This window comes from Abramis brama, assembly GCF_963993115.1.
Source record: "Abramis brama genome assembly, chromosome: 24".
Classification (NCBI taxonomy): domain Eukaryota; kingdom Metazoa; phylum Chordata; class Actinopteri; order Cypriniformes; family Leuciscidae; genus Abramis; species Abramis brama.
Window position 1 is genome coordinate 15,201,540 of NC_139986.1, and position 14,742 is coordinate 15,216,281.

Genomic DNA, 14,742 nt, shown 5'->3' on the forward strand with positions numbered 1-14,742 from the left:
AACAGAAGCAAATACCATTGATTAACAACCTCGTAGCTCACATTTGGGCTGTCTTTAAAGGTTGGGCATTTTGACACAATTATGCATATATTTTTGACCATTCAAGAGCAACAAGCCGTGAAAAAGAACTGAATATGGGAGCACATGCTGTCTGAGAGAGACGGCTTTCTTTGCACGTGCTTCAGGTGTGTTTCTCTCAGTCAGTGCGGGCACCGCATTGAGATCTTTTAGCATTAAAACATTTAAACATTACACGTTTAATGTGTTTAACATTAAACAGGACCGATTATGCCCTTTTACAAGATGTAATATAAGTCTTAGGTGTCCCCAGAATGTGTCTGAAGTTTCAGCTCAAAATACCCCACAGATCATTTATCATACCATGTTGTAATGCCAATTTTTGAGTGGAGCAAAAACATGCTGTTTTCGTGCATGTATCTTTAAATGCAAATGAGCTGCTGCTCCCCACCCCCTATCCAGTCTTATTCTTCTGCCTTTGCAGTTTGTACCTCGGATACTCTTTGATTACCATTATCTTTTAAGATTAACTTTTTTAACATTATGAACGTCCAGTTTTTTATCTGCTAGGCGGATATATTTACATACCGCGATATAAACTATAGAAAAATCTCTAACGATAGACATTTTAAATCTTCGCCACGATATACTGCCCAGCCCCAGGAAATGGTAAAACTATTTGCACTTCAAACCTGTGCCATGTGTTTATAATTACAACAACACTAAAATAATATGACCAAAAAAAAAAAAAAAACTTTTGCAATATCAAGCAGCCTTACGAGCGGTTTTGTACAGCTAAAAATTACTGGAAGCGGATGACACACATTTTAAAAAGATGGGTACAGATGCGTTTTTTAAAACATGCCACACAGCAAAAGATGCAAGACGTGAGCGCAACAGCTGTCAAATACATGCATTTACTGCATGTTTACATGCAGCTCAGTTGAATGCAATAATGTGTTCTTTGAGAATGGACACTTAAATAGAATTGTTTTAATTTAAATAATTTATCTTCATAATAATTGTTTGTTGATGTCAACAAGAGCAAAACCTACAACTCCCCTCCAACTGGTGTCATTCTAGAATCTAGTACGTAACACCTATTTTTCACATCCGATCAATGATGGATAAAATTAAGTCTTCTCCTTTTACCCTTATTGAATATGTCAGATTAGCTCAGTAAAATGGTTTGTGAACACATTTCCAGCTGACTTTAAAGCACCTGCCTTTATTGTTCAACCTATAAAAGTGTCCTTTCTGCCGACTCGTGTGATTTTACTGGGATGTCACAAACCCATATCTGTGTGCTTTATCACTGCTCTTTTGCTCTCACTGCATTGCATGAAATTAAAATCAATGCTGATACTGGCTCGCCATCTTCCACACAATCCAATTTCTAGAAAGTAAGTAGACCATGTAAGTAATTATAATGATATTTCTGGTCTAACAAAGGGTTGTATATCATGATCTTTTTCATTTGTACATCTTGTTAAAATTAAAAGGTCTTCATTTAAAAAAAAAAAAAAAAAATTGACTATTTTGCAGTTGTCCATGCAGTAATCCTTAATCCTTTCATATGTTATTATGTTAACATAATAACATATGAAAAGAGGGTGTTTAATGCATATTATTGTCATGTATTGTATAAGAGAAATGTTAGTTTTTCAATGTACCCAAATAATGATGTGCTGTAAATATTATGACAAGCTTTGAAAATGTGAGGCAGACACAGAGAGAAGATTAGTAGTTGCAACAACCCGCCCTCTTGTCTCAAAGTTTGTGTTTGTTTGTTTTTTCTTAGTGAACAACTTGGTAGCAAACTAAACTTCTTCCCACCCTGCCTGCACTTTTGCCTGACCTCTGCCGTTCACCGTGAGTAATTAAAATTAATTAACTTGTCTGGTATGTGCCTGAAACCAATTACCCCAATGTAAACTTGCTTGTCAACAAACTGTTTTCATGTGAGTGTTTTTGGGCAGCTTGTTAAGATGCAATGGCCTCTTCTGTGGGAGTGAGAGATGATGGATGTTTACCTGCACTGAGGTGGGCGAATCATGATTTGAAGCCGCAACTTAATTGCAACATTTCGATTAGCGAACACCACGACAACATGATCAAACGCACTGTAATAATAATAATTAATGTGCTGGTTTAGGAAGGAGTCACTGAGGGCATCTGGAAATAAGTTCTATGGTAAGTTAAATAACAAATCTTTAGCTAATGTTTTTTTACAGTTTATCATCTGTTGACTTAAATTCCAATAAGTTTTGTTGTTCCAAAAAATGTGTTCTTTTTGTATGTATTTTGTGTAACCCCATATGGCAAAAAAATTATTTTCAAAAATATTTGAAATCATAATCAAAATATACAAAAATATATTTGGTAAAATATATTTACATAAATATATTTTCTACCAATAAAAATGTTGCCAGTTTTGTGTATATTTTACGAAATATATTTTTTTAAATAGGCCTATTAAAAGTTTTTTTAAATATATATTTGCCCTCCATATATACCAAGAAACCAAGAAAATACATTTAAAGAAAAACTTTATTTGTAGTCTATAATACATTTTAATAAAAATCAGCAATGAACATACTTAATGTTCCAACCAGTAAATAAATAAATAAAGCACCCTTGCCACAAATTGTTCAATAATAGTTTGATGAACATGAAAAATAGTTGCCTAGCTAGGTAGGCAGTTTTAAATTTATGGCTGATCAGTGTATTTTAGAATGTAATTTTAAATGGTGGATACAAAATATAGTTTTGGTCTCCATAGTAGGCTATTCCATCCAATAAATAAATGCAGGCTACTGTTAGATTGCATATTTATTTTCTTTCCCCTGAAATACATTTTGCAATATATTTTGGTATATGAAGGTTGAAGTGAAATATATTTTCAATTTCAAAAATATATTTCATTGAGCTTCACTGTGTACAACATATATTTATCATATTTTTCAAATATATTTTGGCCAGAATTTTTTTGCAGTATGTTACAAGATGACTTTGTAAAGCACTTTCTATGAACATGGTAAAATATTCTGTCTTTTTTTTCTAAAGTGATAGAGACCATTTTTGGCTTAATAATTAAATTCTGTTACCCAAGTTATAGTAAAAAAAAATTTTTTTTTTTCATTCATTTATACTATAAGTGTAACGATGCAGTTGAAACAGGATCTACGTGCAGTAGTCTTTTAAAAACTAGGGAACAGGACTCAGGAACAGAACAACCAACATACAACATCAAGAACTCACCAAGACTGAACAAGACACAGGGTTTAAATACACGGGCAAACAAGCTTAGGATAACAAGGGGGCGTGGCTAATTAGAACTACCTGGGAAGACTAATAAACAAGAAAAACTACAAAGGACTACAAAACATCGCACAAGACAGGAAATGACAAAAAGTCCACACAAGACAAGGGGAACACAAGACAGGAATTATGACAGAGCCCCCCCACCACTTAAGCGGATTCCAGACGCTCCTCAGGAAACAGTCCAGGAGGGTGGTGGAGTGGAGGCGGTCTTGGGGGAGGGATGGAGGGCCAGGCCCGTGCAGGGGAATGGGAACAGGACCTGGCAATTGCGGACCTGGGCCGTGGAGCGTGGGCGGCGCCGGCTGTGCAGGCGGCCCTTTGGGCGGCCATGGTGGAGCGGCCTCCATGGCCCCATCAAGGGACCCATTGCCCCCCTGGAACAGGGCTGGAACAGACACCGGCTCATGTGTCCGCATCCCACACACACCACATGGCTGTGGCCATAATGGCCAGTGTTGCAGTCACTGAGGGCTCAGGCTTAGCGGCAGCCATATCTACTGAGGGCTCAGGCAGTGTGGCGATGGCCATTTTTGCCGAGGGCTCAGTTTCAGGCGTGGCGTGAACAGCCTCTGGCTGGGTAGGACTGATGTGAAGCTCGGCAGGACTGACGTGAAGAAACTCAGGCTGAGGGGATATTGTAGGCTTGTGGAGCTTCTCCTTCGTAAAGCCCACAGTAAAGGATGAACCGCTCAACAAAAGGGCCATGTCAATATATTGAATTAGCCTCCATTGATGGGTGTTGTCAGGCATGAGGTAGTCAAGATTGTCCTTAAGCCCATATAGCGAAACATGTCTTTCAAAACCTCATCATTAAAATCCACCCCATGACAAAGCCCACAAAACTCCTCTACATAATCTTCGATCGGACGGTCACCCTGGCTGAGGCGGAAAAGACAAATTGCTGGATCCATGTTGTGGTGAGTTCTTCTGTAATGATGCGGTTGAAACATAGGAAGAAGCAGGATCCACGTACAGTAGTCTTTTAAAATAAACTCAGAACTTGACAAATACAGACTCAGACTAGAGAACAGAACAAACAACATCAAGAACTCACCAAGACTGAACAAGACACAGGGTTTAAATACACGGGCAAACAAGCTTAGGATAACAAGGGGGCGTGGCTAATCAAAAACACCAAATAAACAAGAAAAACTACAAAGGACTACAAAACATGGCACAGGACAGGAAATAACAAAAAGTCCACACAAGACAAGGGGAACACAAGACAGGAATTATGACAATAAGATTTTCAATAACAGCACATGTGGTCCCAAACGAACCAAGTTCCTACTGAGTGACAGATTATTTTAGGCTAAATTTTCTTCTTTTTTCTAAGAAGAATTTTCTATCTTCTTTTTTAATTGTCATATGTTTTGGCATCCTTCAAATTTCATCTGTTTTTAACTAAATTACTTGGACAATTTAAACACTTAGATATGTGCCAAGTCTGGTAAAAGGGTTGCAAAAAATGTCAAATCTCATATAAAACACAAAATACTTGTGTAATACCCTATTTGTGGAAAGTTCCATACAGAATATACAAATCTGAGTTGTTATTATCTTAAATTGCTTAGTGCACGAGCGGATGACCTGTAATTCCTATAATGGCAAGCTTTAGTCTATTTGGGTTTGAGGTGAAAAGGTTGTGACTGTGGGCTGTGGAATTTTAACCTCCGCTGAAAGGCCTCAGTGTATCATGGAGGGCAGGGAAGTTCCCCTGAAACATGAGATCTCCACATCTCCCTGCTCTCCCCATGAGGAAAAAAAGCATCTGATGTGAGTGAAAATTCACTTAATGTAATATATTGGTTCTGTCTTCTACAGTGTTCCTTTATGGAAAGCATTTGTTTTATGGGCCTCATGTTGAGCTAAAATAATGTGATTTAATCACTGTTAATATCCCTGGAAATTTTGAGCCTCGGCTTTATTTCAGTGTGAACTGATTTTTAATACTTGTATAGCCACTTAAAAAGCTCATTTTCATTGTGTGCCCCTAAATTGGTTTTAAAGCTGAAGGTGAACTTGACTCGATATCGCTCAGATTACTAACTTCCCCAGTCATACTCTTGGAATAAGAAGGTTCTAATGCTATCCATCTTGTCTGAAACTGGCTGAACAGTGACAAATACAGTCTGCAAGTGGCTAAACTTAAAAAAAGAAAAGTGCTGACATACAGATCCCCAAGCATATTTCATTACATCTTTTCGTCCATTTTTATTCTCTGAGCATCAGTCCACAAAACCCACTCTAGAAACCTCCTTCATACAGGGGTCAATAGTTCCAACACAGCCGGCCCAAGCGAGAGAAAAGCGAGGGACTTTTCACTGCGCCCCAGCGAGCTGCGTGCAGGTACGCAGAGGTGAATAATGCCTGATGGACTTACGGGGCAGCTTGACATCCTCCTTCATGGTACCCTGAGTGGCCCCTGGGGGACCCCTGTCAGTTGTGATGGAATCACTGCTGAGGTAGTTGTTTAGCTCAATGCTTCCCTTTTATTTTAATGCTCCCAGTAGGGGCCAAACTTGGCAAACGGTTGTTTGGTGATGGATGGAGGTTGTGTAGCACAAGGCTGGTTGACAAGGTCCTGTTGGAAAAGTGGTGACCGGTTTGGGCAATGAAGCTTTATGCTGCATGTCCGGACAAATACACTGTTAAAAAATATATATATTTTTAAAGTATTGGAGTACGTTTTGCAAGAAAATACAACACAATGTCATGGTAATTCTTCGCTATTTTACGTTTTGGTGAACTGGTGGCTAATTTGTGTGGATAAGGATTATCTCATTTGTACATTTTTGTACAAACTGTTTACGCCCCAATGGTTGCTATGTTTAGAGGTGGACGTTTTTGTACGATTCACATTGAATGAATGAATACGAAATTGCCACTTTGTAACATACACCCTTATAATATAGAATATAAGGTTATATATAGAAGCTTAAAGGGTTCTGTCAGGTGCTACATATATAGAACATTTTGGGATTCCCATCATGGGATCATTTTGGATTTAGTTCTCTAAATCTTTACTTATTTTGATTACGTTTTATCAATTAAACAGCTCATAAACATGCGTTATCAATAGAAAATACTGAAATAACCTGTTAAAGATAAAAGGATTAAAGGGTTAGTTCACCCAAAAATGAAAATTCTGTCAGTAATTACTCACCCTCATGTTGTTCCAACCCCGCAAGACTTTCGTTCATCTTCGGAACACAAGTTAAGATATTTTTGATGAAATCTGAGAGCTGGCTCACTCCTTCATAGGCTGCTGGGTAATTGATATCTGACATTCCAGAAAAGTTAGTAAAGACATTGTTAAAATTGTCCAAGTGACTACAGTGACTTAACCTTAAGTTTATCAAGCGACGAGAATTCAAAAATACAACACAAAAATAACAACTTTATTTAACTATTAATTTTCTCTTGTGTGGGCCAAGACGCATGCGCGAGAACTGAGAAGATGACGCAGATGGGTCTCGATGTAGTGTAGATGGGTCTCTATATAGAACTTTTTGGGGGTTCTATACCCATACTTTCTGTTTTTCTACTTCAAAATTTCACGTTTAATTCAGTGTGTTACTTGCCTTTTCTTTGTAATTGTTTGTGAAATTTACTAGCAATTTCTGAATGAAAACTGTTTCTACTACAAACTTGTTTCAATGTAGTCGATAATCTCGCCGTCCTGCCAAAACATTTTCAAAAACCCACATAAGAGTCAGGTGAAGGGGTCTTAACTTTAGCAGACAGTTGCCTGGCAACTTAATCATTAGACTGTCTTCAAAGCTTTCATCAGGAGTCTGGAATTATGTATTGTTAAACACAGTTGTCAAGCGATACAAGACGCTTTTTGATTTGTGAGTCCTCAGAAGCCTCTATATCCTTTTTATGGACGCAATAATAGCAGATGATCGCACTTCGCTTCAGGCTGGCAAATATTTGATTGCTTTTTGGCAATGTTTTCTGGCTAATGAACACAGCAAATAAGATTGTCTCAGGATTAAGGTTTTGGTCCACATCTAAACTTGATAACGGCTTTAATCTCCTTGTGTTCCAAGAACACTGTGCATTATCCAACCGTAAATGTTATTGCCACTCATTTTGAACTTCTCACAGACACAGTATGTCATCCATGGAATTTAATACTCTGCTTTCATGTAGGCAATTGCATATAATATTTGCACAGTCGTTCATTCTTTTTTCCCCTCCTTTCCTGGCTATCTATTACAAGTAGGGCATTATATCCAAGTCATTATGCTTTCCGATACTAAAAAACAGGATTTTTCCCCAAAAAGCATTGCACCCTAGCGAGTACAATTAAATCTTTTAATCTGAATAGCTGTAAATAACTCTTGATTTCCTTTTTCACTGTGCTGAAATTTATTGGAATATTTTAATGTGGTATATTAACAAAACATCCATTGTAGACTAATGCAAGTGAAAAATGATGCATTCATAGTGTAAAAATAAGTCCACAGCTAAAACGAGAACAAGAGGAATGGAATAGAATAGAGAGCCTAAGTCCCTCCCCTACGCTTCCGGCTCATGGGACCTTATTTCGGAAAAAATATGTATGGTAGCCAACTTATCTTTTTATTCCGTCTGAACTGTGCCCTGAATTACACATATGATGTTTGTCAATTTAAAAGATAATTATGAAAGTCGCAGTTTGTCATAAAACAGAAGAGTAACATTTGGTTTTATGTGAAAATCGCTCAATGAACTACATCTCTCGTCTTGCACTATGTACGTCACCGTTGCTCATATGTGTGCAGTCTGGTACAAAACACTCAGGCATTATAATGTAAGACTATAGAAAAAATGACAGACGTTAGCTTCAGTAAAGTTAGCTTCATTCATTGAGAGAAAAGGTATGACGTCACATGTGCGCCTTTTGGGTTTGTAGTCTTTGTAATTACGTATTTTCACAGTCTTATACCTCAACAGTTTTACATCAAACTGCGACTTTCTTGACTTTAAAATGTATCTTTTAAATTGACAAACATCATAAGTGTCATTCAGGGCACAATTCAAACGAGATCAAAATATTTGTTGTCTCTCGCCATTGACTACCATACAATATTTTTCCGAAATAAGGTCCCATGGTGGTTCACCGGAAGGGGAGGGACTTAGGGACTATTGCTGAAATCAGTTTTTTTTTAACTGATTGACAGCCAATCCGCCATTTTTCTTTTATTACCAAGAACAGTGTAAGTTGAGAAAGGCTGCATCGGAAATCGCATTTATGCGAAAAACAGTACGTGACAAAAGAAGTAGGCTTATGTCCGAATTCACTGTAGCCCTACTCATAAAAGAGTTGCAAAAAGTACCAGGATGACCTACTTCTATGGGGTGAGATTCTGAAGTGTGCATATGATGGACACTCTTCTGTCCCATGAGGCCACGGGAGTGGAATTGAAAGGCAGTGAAGCGAAACAACTGACGCTGATAGGTCACGTGAAGATGAGAGCATGTCCAGTGTAGTAGCCTACGTCCAGTTTACATTCATAATAACATACTTTTTCAATTAATTACTTACTCAAAATAATTAAGGCTACCTACTCAAGAGAGTATGTGATTTCGGACGGAATTTTATAGTCTTTTCTTCCTTATGGTGACGAGTATCCGATTAAATGGCTTCTTGAACAAGTAAAAAAAAAAAATGGATGTAGGCTTATTCTTTTGTATGTTCCCGTTCTCTGCAAAAATAATAATAATAGGTAGAAGGTATTAAAGATTATGAGGGCACAAAAGTTAGGGTTTAAAAAATGAAACGCATGGATAAATCATGTATTACAAATATTACAATATTCCATAAAAAAAAAAAGAATTGTCAATTTGCATGTAGGCTGGCTGTTTATTTAGGCTATTTGATGAGGAGTATGATCATGGTTCGAATTACGTGGGAGCCAGTGGGAGCTGAGCTCCCATAGAGAGAGGATGAGCTCCCATGAAAGCAGTAAAATCATACACCTGTGGGTGTCTCTAAAAATCATCAGCACCATTATTTTAAATTACAAATAAAGCACTTTTTCCTCCAGACTACTGTAGCGTGACTTAAAAGATAGGACAAGATGCCAAACACATGGATCTCGGATCGTCATCACACTTCTTCGCTTTCTGCCAGGACTTTTATTGACTTTTCTCAACTCACAGAAGTGACGTCAACGTCCGATCTAGCAGTAGCATAACCCATCAGGCAAGTGTTATTTCATAGGCTATCTGGTCATATTGCTGTTGGTTATGTTTAACGTGATGATTACATGCTGCGCGAATAGAGTATACGATTATTATAAATATACGTACTGTAGGCTAATAATAATTGTGCCTATAATAATTCTCCCATGCATTTCATATGCCCCCCTTAAGACTGAGGTCTGGCGATGGCACTGCACACACCGCGCCTGCTCATAGGCTACTTTTTAAAAAAAAATTAAAGAGACCCCCACAAAGATGAAATCATAATTCGAACCCTGAGTATGATAGATAGGCTAGCCTACAGTCAACGGTCATTATAACGAAAAAAAAGAACACTCATTTATGAAATTACACTATTTTATGGGCAGTAATGTAAAGTGTGACCTCTGGTGGTATCAGAATAAGAACTTTGCAAAGCAGTCCTAAACTTTTCAGGGTGATCAAAAAATGTAAATAAAATAAATAGTTATTATTAGGGCTTCCACTCCACTCTCTGTAAATTAAAATGATGTTCTTCTGCAAGAGAACTGTTGCGCAAAATAGAACACCCCCATTATCATCAATGAAGCTGTCCACGCGCTCTCTTGCAGCGCAGACAGGCTCGTCGGTTCAGTTGGACGCTCTGGTCTTGTTCGCGTCGCGTCGCGTCGCTCGCAGTGTAGACACGTCTCATTCTGTCGCTCTCTGACCGGAGCGCTTCACACAAACTGCCCAGTGAGTTTAGACTCGCGGCTCTGCTACACGTCTTTCCCCGCTCCGCTCTCTGTCGTCTGAGAAAGTAGTGGAAGTCATTTGTTATTATTGCGTTCGTTTGAGGATCAGTTCATATAGAAAGCTGCGCTCATACGGACTATTCCCCCGTTGCGGACTGTAGAGATATTGGGATTACACGTCACATTTCACAGAACTCACTGACTCTTTGCTTCTTCTCACCTTCATGATAAGGAGGAATATTGTGACACTTATTTTGGTAAGTAACCCATATGCTTTTCTCCATGCGCGACTCAGGTGTTCAAATAACCAACGAAGCGATATGTAAAGCTTATTTGCAGTCGCCTATACAAATACTGTATCTGTCGTTCTCTTGTAATGCTTATACAAGAACAAGTGTTTCTTAAGAATTAATTCAGATCAATAGCTATAATATTTCACATGCAAAAAAAATATTTAGCCTAGCCTATATTTATTTTTCACTCACACACACATTAATAAGGAAAACATTTGTCGAAATCATAACGTATGCTTTCATGTGCGTTTATTGTGGAACTTTTGCTGGTGAAATCATATTTACCGCGTGGTGGTGCTGCCTCAGAGTAGTTTAGTCTGACAGAGATCAAGCTGTTGACGGCAATAAAACATCTCACGTCTTAATTCAGTATCCTGCATAAACTGCATGAATATGATTGTTAGCAGAGACCGTATAGGCTATATAGAAAATGACTTTGTCTACACCTTGTTATTGGCAGTTTCTTCAGTGTCTGTTTTTTTTTTTATTTTATTTTTTTACTTGTCTTAATTAATTTTACTTTATTTTTGTGTATTTTTTTAAATTATTATTATTTCTGTCAATATTATTTTCCTCAACTGAGAGGACCTAACTTCTCTACAATAAATATACTTCACTTAAAACATTATTATGACTATTTCATTAAATAAACTTTTTATATGAACTTAAAGAAGCATATTTTCAATACATAAACAACCAGCATAGAAATAATCTAAAACAAGCTGTCGATTGTAACTCAGGCTATATGTGATCTCATGTATGTGTATTATAGCAAAGCTGTTTGCAATTTTGCACAATTAACTTTGATGATTTATATTCTTAATAGTTTAAGAGAAGAAGCCGATTTTCACTTACTGGTGGATTTTTTGTTATTATTGAGACTGTGGTGATGATTTAAGACAAATGAAGACATTTTCAGAATGATAAAGACTCTTGTGGCTTTTTTAATTTTTATTAATGACTGGCAAAGATTAATGACTGCTACGTTTGATTGTCTCCTGATATTTAAAGGACAATCAATCATGAAACGTCTGTGTTCCAGTTTACCTGATGTCCCACTCTATTTTAACAGCCACATTGAAACATGACTGTTCAAGTTCATTCATTTTACCAGTTATATATACTACATATAACCTCTCTATATTTGATTTTCCAGCATTGTGACCTTTATCGCTATTATCATCAAACATCTCATTTCATCCAATAGAGAATGTGTCAGGTCATTAGGCATAATAGTATCAACTTTGGACATTCCCTCAAACGGTCAATTATTGTCAAATGTGATCTTTTTTAATCACTCTTTGAAAGTAAAATTTATCATAAAATGGAAGTGATCGTTTGAAGTACTTTGCGAGCAAATGTGTTTGCTTAATGACTCTGAACACGTTCAGCGTTTCTGAAATTAGTGGTTCACGTGGCTTTCCTGTTCCATTGATCTCTCCAGACTGTATCATTATGTATTTTACCCATGCTGAATATATGATGCATTCAAGCGCTGGAAGATGTCCAAGTTCCCTTCAGTGTTTCTTTACTTGTTCAAAGGTTGTTGCACTTCAGTATAGGATACTTTTTTTTAAGACTAATCTCTATATAGTGCATGTGTGTAGTGTTTCACCACCAGCAGGCTTCTGGAAAAACGTGACCCTAGTCCAGATGGTTAAATTACTTCTAGATCATAGCAGTGCAAGTCTTTTGAGTTCATTCACCTGCAAAGGCACGGTCGTTAAGGTCCCGTAGGACAAAGAGGCTCGGGAATGTAAAGCAAAAAAAAAGTGCTGAATTCTGAAAGAGTATGATAAGGTACCTTTGGGCAATGAGAGCAGTTCGAATTTCAGTGCAGATTCAACACGGAATTTCTGGACGTGTAAAAACAGTCCTAAAAAAAGCCTCCGTGTCATTGATTTGACCTAAACTCTAAACTCTTTAGCACTGTTATTGTCCTAAAGCGATAATTTAGTCAACATGAGATCATTGAGTTTATGGTTAACATCGATACAGATTTGCAAATGTCAGCCATTATGCCGTACACTGTTACATTGAAAGTACCTTTATTATAGAACGCCCTGTGGACGCTTTAGTAATATGAAGACTGACTTTATTCCTATTTGTAACCCAAGTTATTAGTCTGCCAGTGGCCTGCATGTGTTACCAAGGCATCCGCTATTGTAAAGTTGTTAGTATGCCGTCACTAGCACCTCCACCTCTTGACAACCCTGAGAGACTGTTGTTCCACTCACCTCCCCTGTTTTTATTAACATAATCAGCAGCAAACACAATACCAAAAGGGATCTTAAAGGGATAGTTCATCCACAACCTCTGTATGACTTTCATTCATTTGGAATAATGGAAGTATGTTTTTGAAAGAAATATATTATGCTCACCAAGGCTGCATACATCTGATCAAATATACAGTGTCACATGATCCTTAAGAATTCATTCTAATATTAAATAGCAAAAGCTGTTTTCAACTTTGATAATAAGAACCATCATTAATGTATAATGTTTGAGCATATTAGAATGACGTCTGAAGGATCATGTGACAGACAAGTTAAGACTGGAGTAATGGCTGCTGAGAAATCAACTTTGCCATCACAGTTGTAAATTTGATATAGAAAGCAGTTAAATTGTAATAATATTTTTATATCTTTTACTCTATTTTTGAACAAGTAAATGCATCTTTGGTGATCATAAGAGACTTTTTTACAAAAGCATTAAAAATCTTAATTATTATTCCAAACCTCTGACCAGTAGTGTGTGTGTGTATGTATATATATATATATATAGGGTTCAGAGTTGTTTTGGACCCCATTTACTTTCATTGTTTGTGCAAAATAGCTTCCTTTGTGTACCCATTTTTGGGTGAATTGTTTTTTTAAATAAGATAATTCCATTCATCATAGTCCCTCCCACACTTTTCATTTCACTTCCAGCCAGTGAATTTTTCCATTGTTTACAAGCGATTTTGTCCGTCGTCTATATTTAGCTCTCGGCTCGCCACATCTCCATTCAGGGCTGGTGCTCCGGTAGTGATCACAGAACAGTCTTGGCTGTCTTGAGAGAAGAATTCAACTATGGCTGCCACTTTATTACCCTTGTAGAGTAAGTCAGGCTTGAAGAAACAGCTGGTCTGAAGAACAGACAGGTCAGGGCTAATGAGGCGCCAACTTATTCAGTCGGTAAGACGCTGAAGGGTTGCTGTGGATACGTGCAACTCAACCTTGATGGCAGATCAGACAACAATGGAGGAGAGAGTGTAACATGAGGCATAATTGTCTCCTGTAAAAGTTTATTGAGGTTGCCCCATCTACTGAAGTAGATTAGATAACTATGTTGTATGAAAACATGAGCTCTTATATCAGGACAGGGCGAGCTGAGGTTGGTCTGGTGTGGTTGCAATTCTTTGTAATTATCACTGATTGTATTTTGACTGTGATTCATATTCTTGCTCTTGATGTTGGTGATTATTCTAATTGCTGTTGTCTGGTTTCCACACACATTATTTGCTGTCTCCTTCAGGCTGTAGAAGGAATTCATTATTCGTAATTCTTTCAATTCTTTTTTTAGAAATGGGCAATTGAGAATAAGATGTGATCAAGATATGGGCATTATTGTAAAATCACCATGAAATCAAAATGAACAATAATTTTTTAATGGAATATTGCGGTATTTATTGTGATGCATGCACAACATTATTAATCTTTAACCAAAATAACTTCCCCTCCCTCCTGCAATGACATCTCTTCTCAAGACAAGTTTTTTCTCAAAAGTTATGAACAAACATTCTTGCTTGTTGATTCAAAGATATCTGGTCTTTAATAACGTTCTCAAAACGTTAGCACAAAAACGTTATTTATACTTCGTTCATTGACAGTTTTGTTTCTGAAACGGGACATTCATCTAATGGTTTTTAAATGTTACTTGTTTCAGAGTGTTCAGAGAACATTAAAAAGTAGCATTCCCGTGATGTTTGATGAATGATAAAACGGAATGTTCTCTTAATGTTAACATAACCAAGAAAACGTTTTTTATAACATTTAAAAAATTGGACATTTAAATGTTCAGAAATAACTTATGAAACGTTGGTACACTGTAAAAGAGGCTGCCTTACATTTTTAAGTACAATCAACTTGGATGTTTAAGTCATTCCAACTTAAATGACATTAAACTGACAAAAAAAATTAACTCATATTCTCAAGTTG

The 14,742-nt window shown here is 37.1% G+C and overlaps 1 protein-coding gene across 3 annotated transcripts in view; it reads left to right on the forward strand.

Annotated features, from left to right (window-relative positions):
- The first annotated feature begins 1,749 nt into the window (after positions 1–1,749).
- Positions 1,750–14,742, forward strand: part of sema5a (sema domain, seven thrombospondin repeats (type 1 and type 1-like), transmembrane domain (TM) and short cytoplasmic domain, (semaphorin) 5A) — a 136,981-nt gene continuing 123,988 nt past the window's right edge. Inside the window, exon 1 of one of the 3 annotated variants that reach the window (XM_084102954.1) lies at positions 1,750–1,890. The gene's annotated coding sequence lies outside the window, so the exon portion shown is untranslated. Of the gene's footprint in view, positions 1,891–10,101; positions 10,508–14,742 lie in introns of those variants that run through there. The other 2 variants (XM_084102953.1, XR_014604504.1) reach the window with 2 other exon arrangements.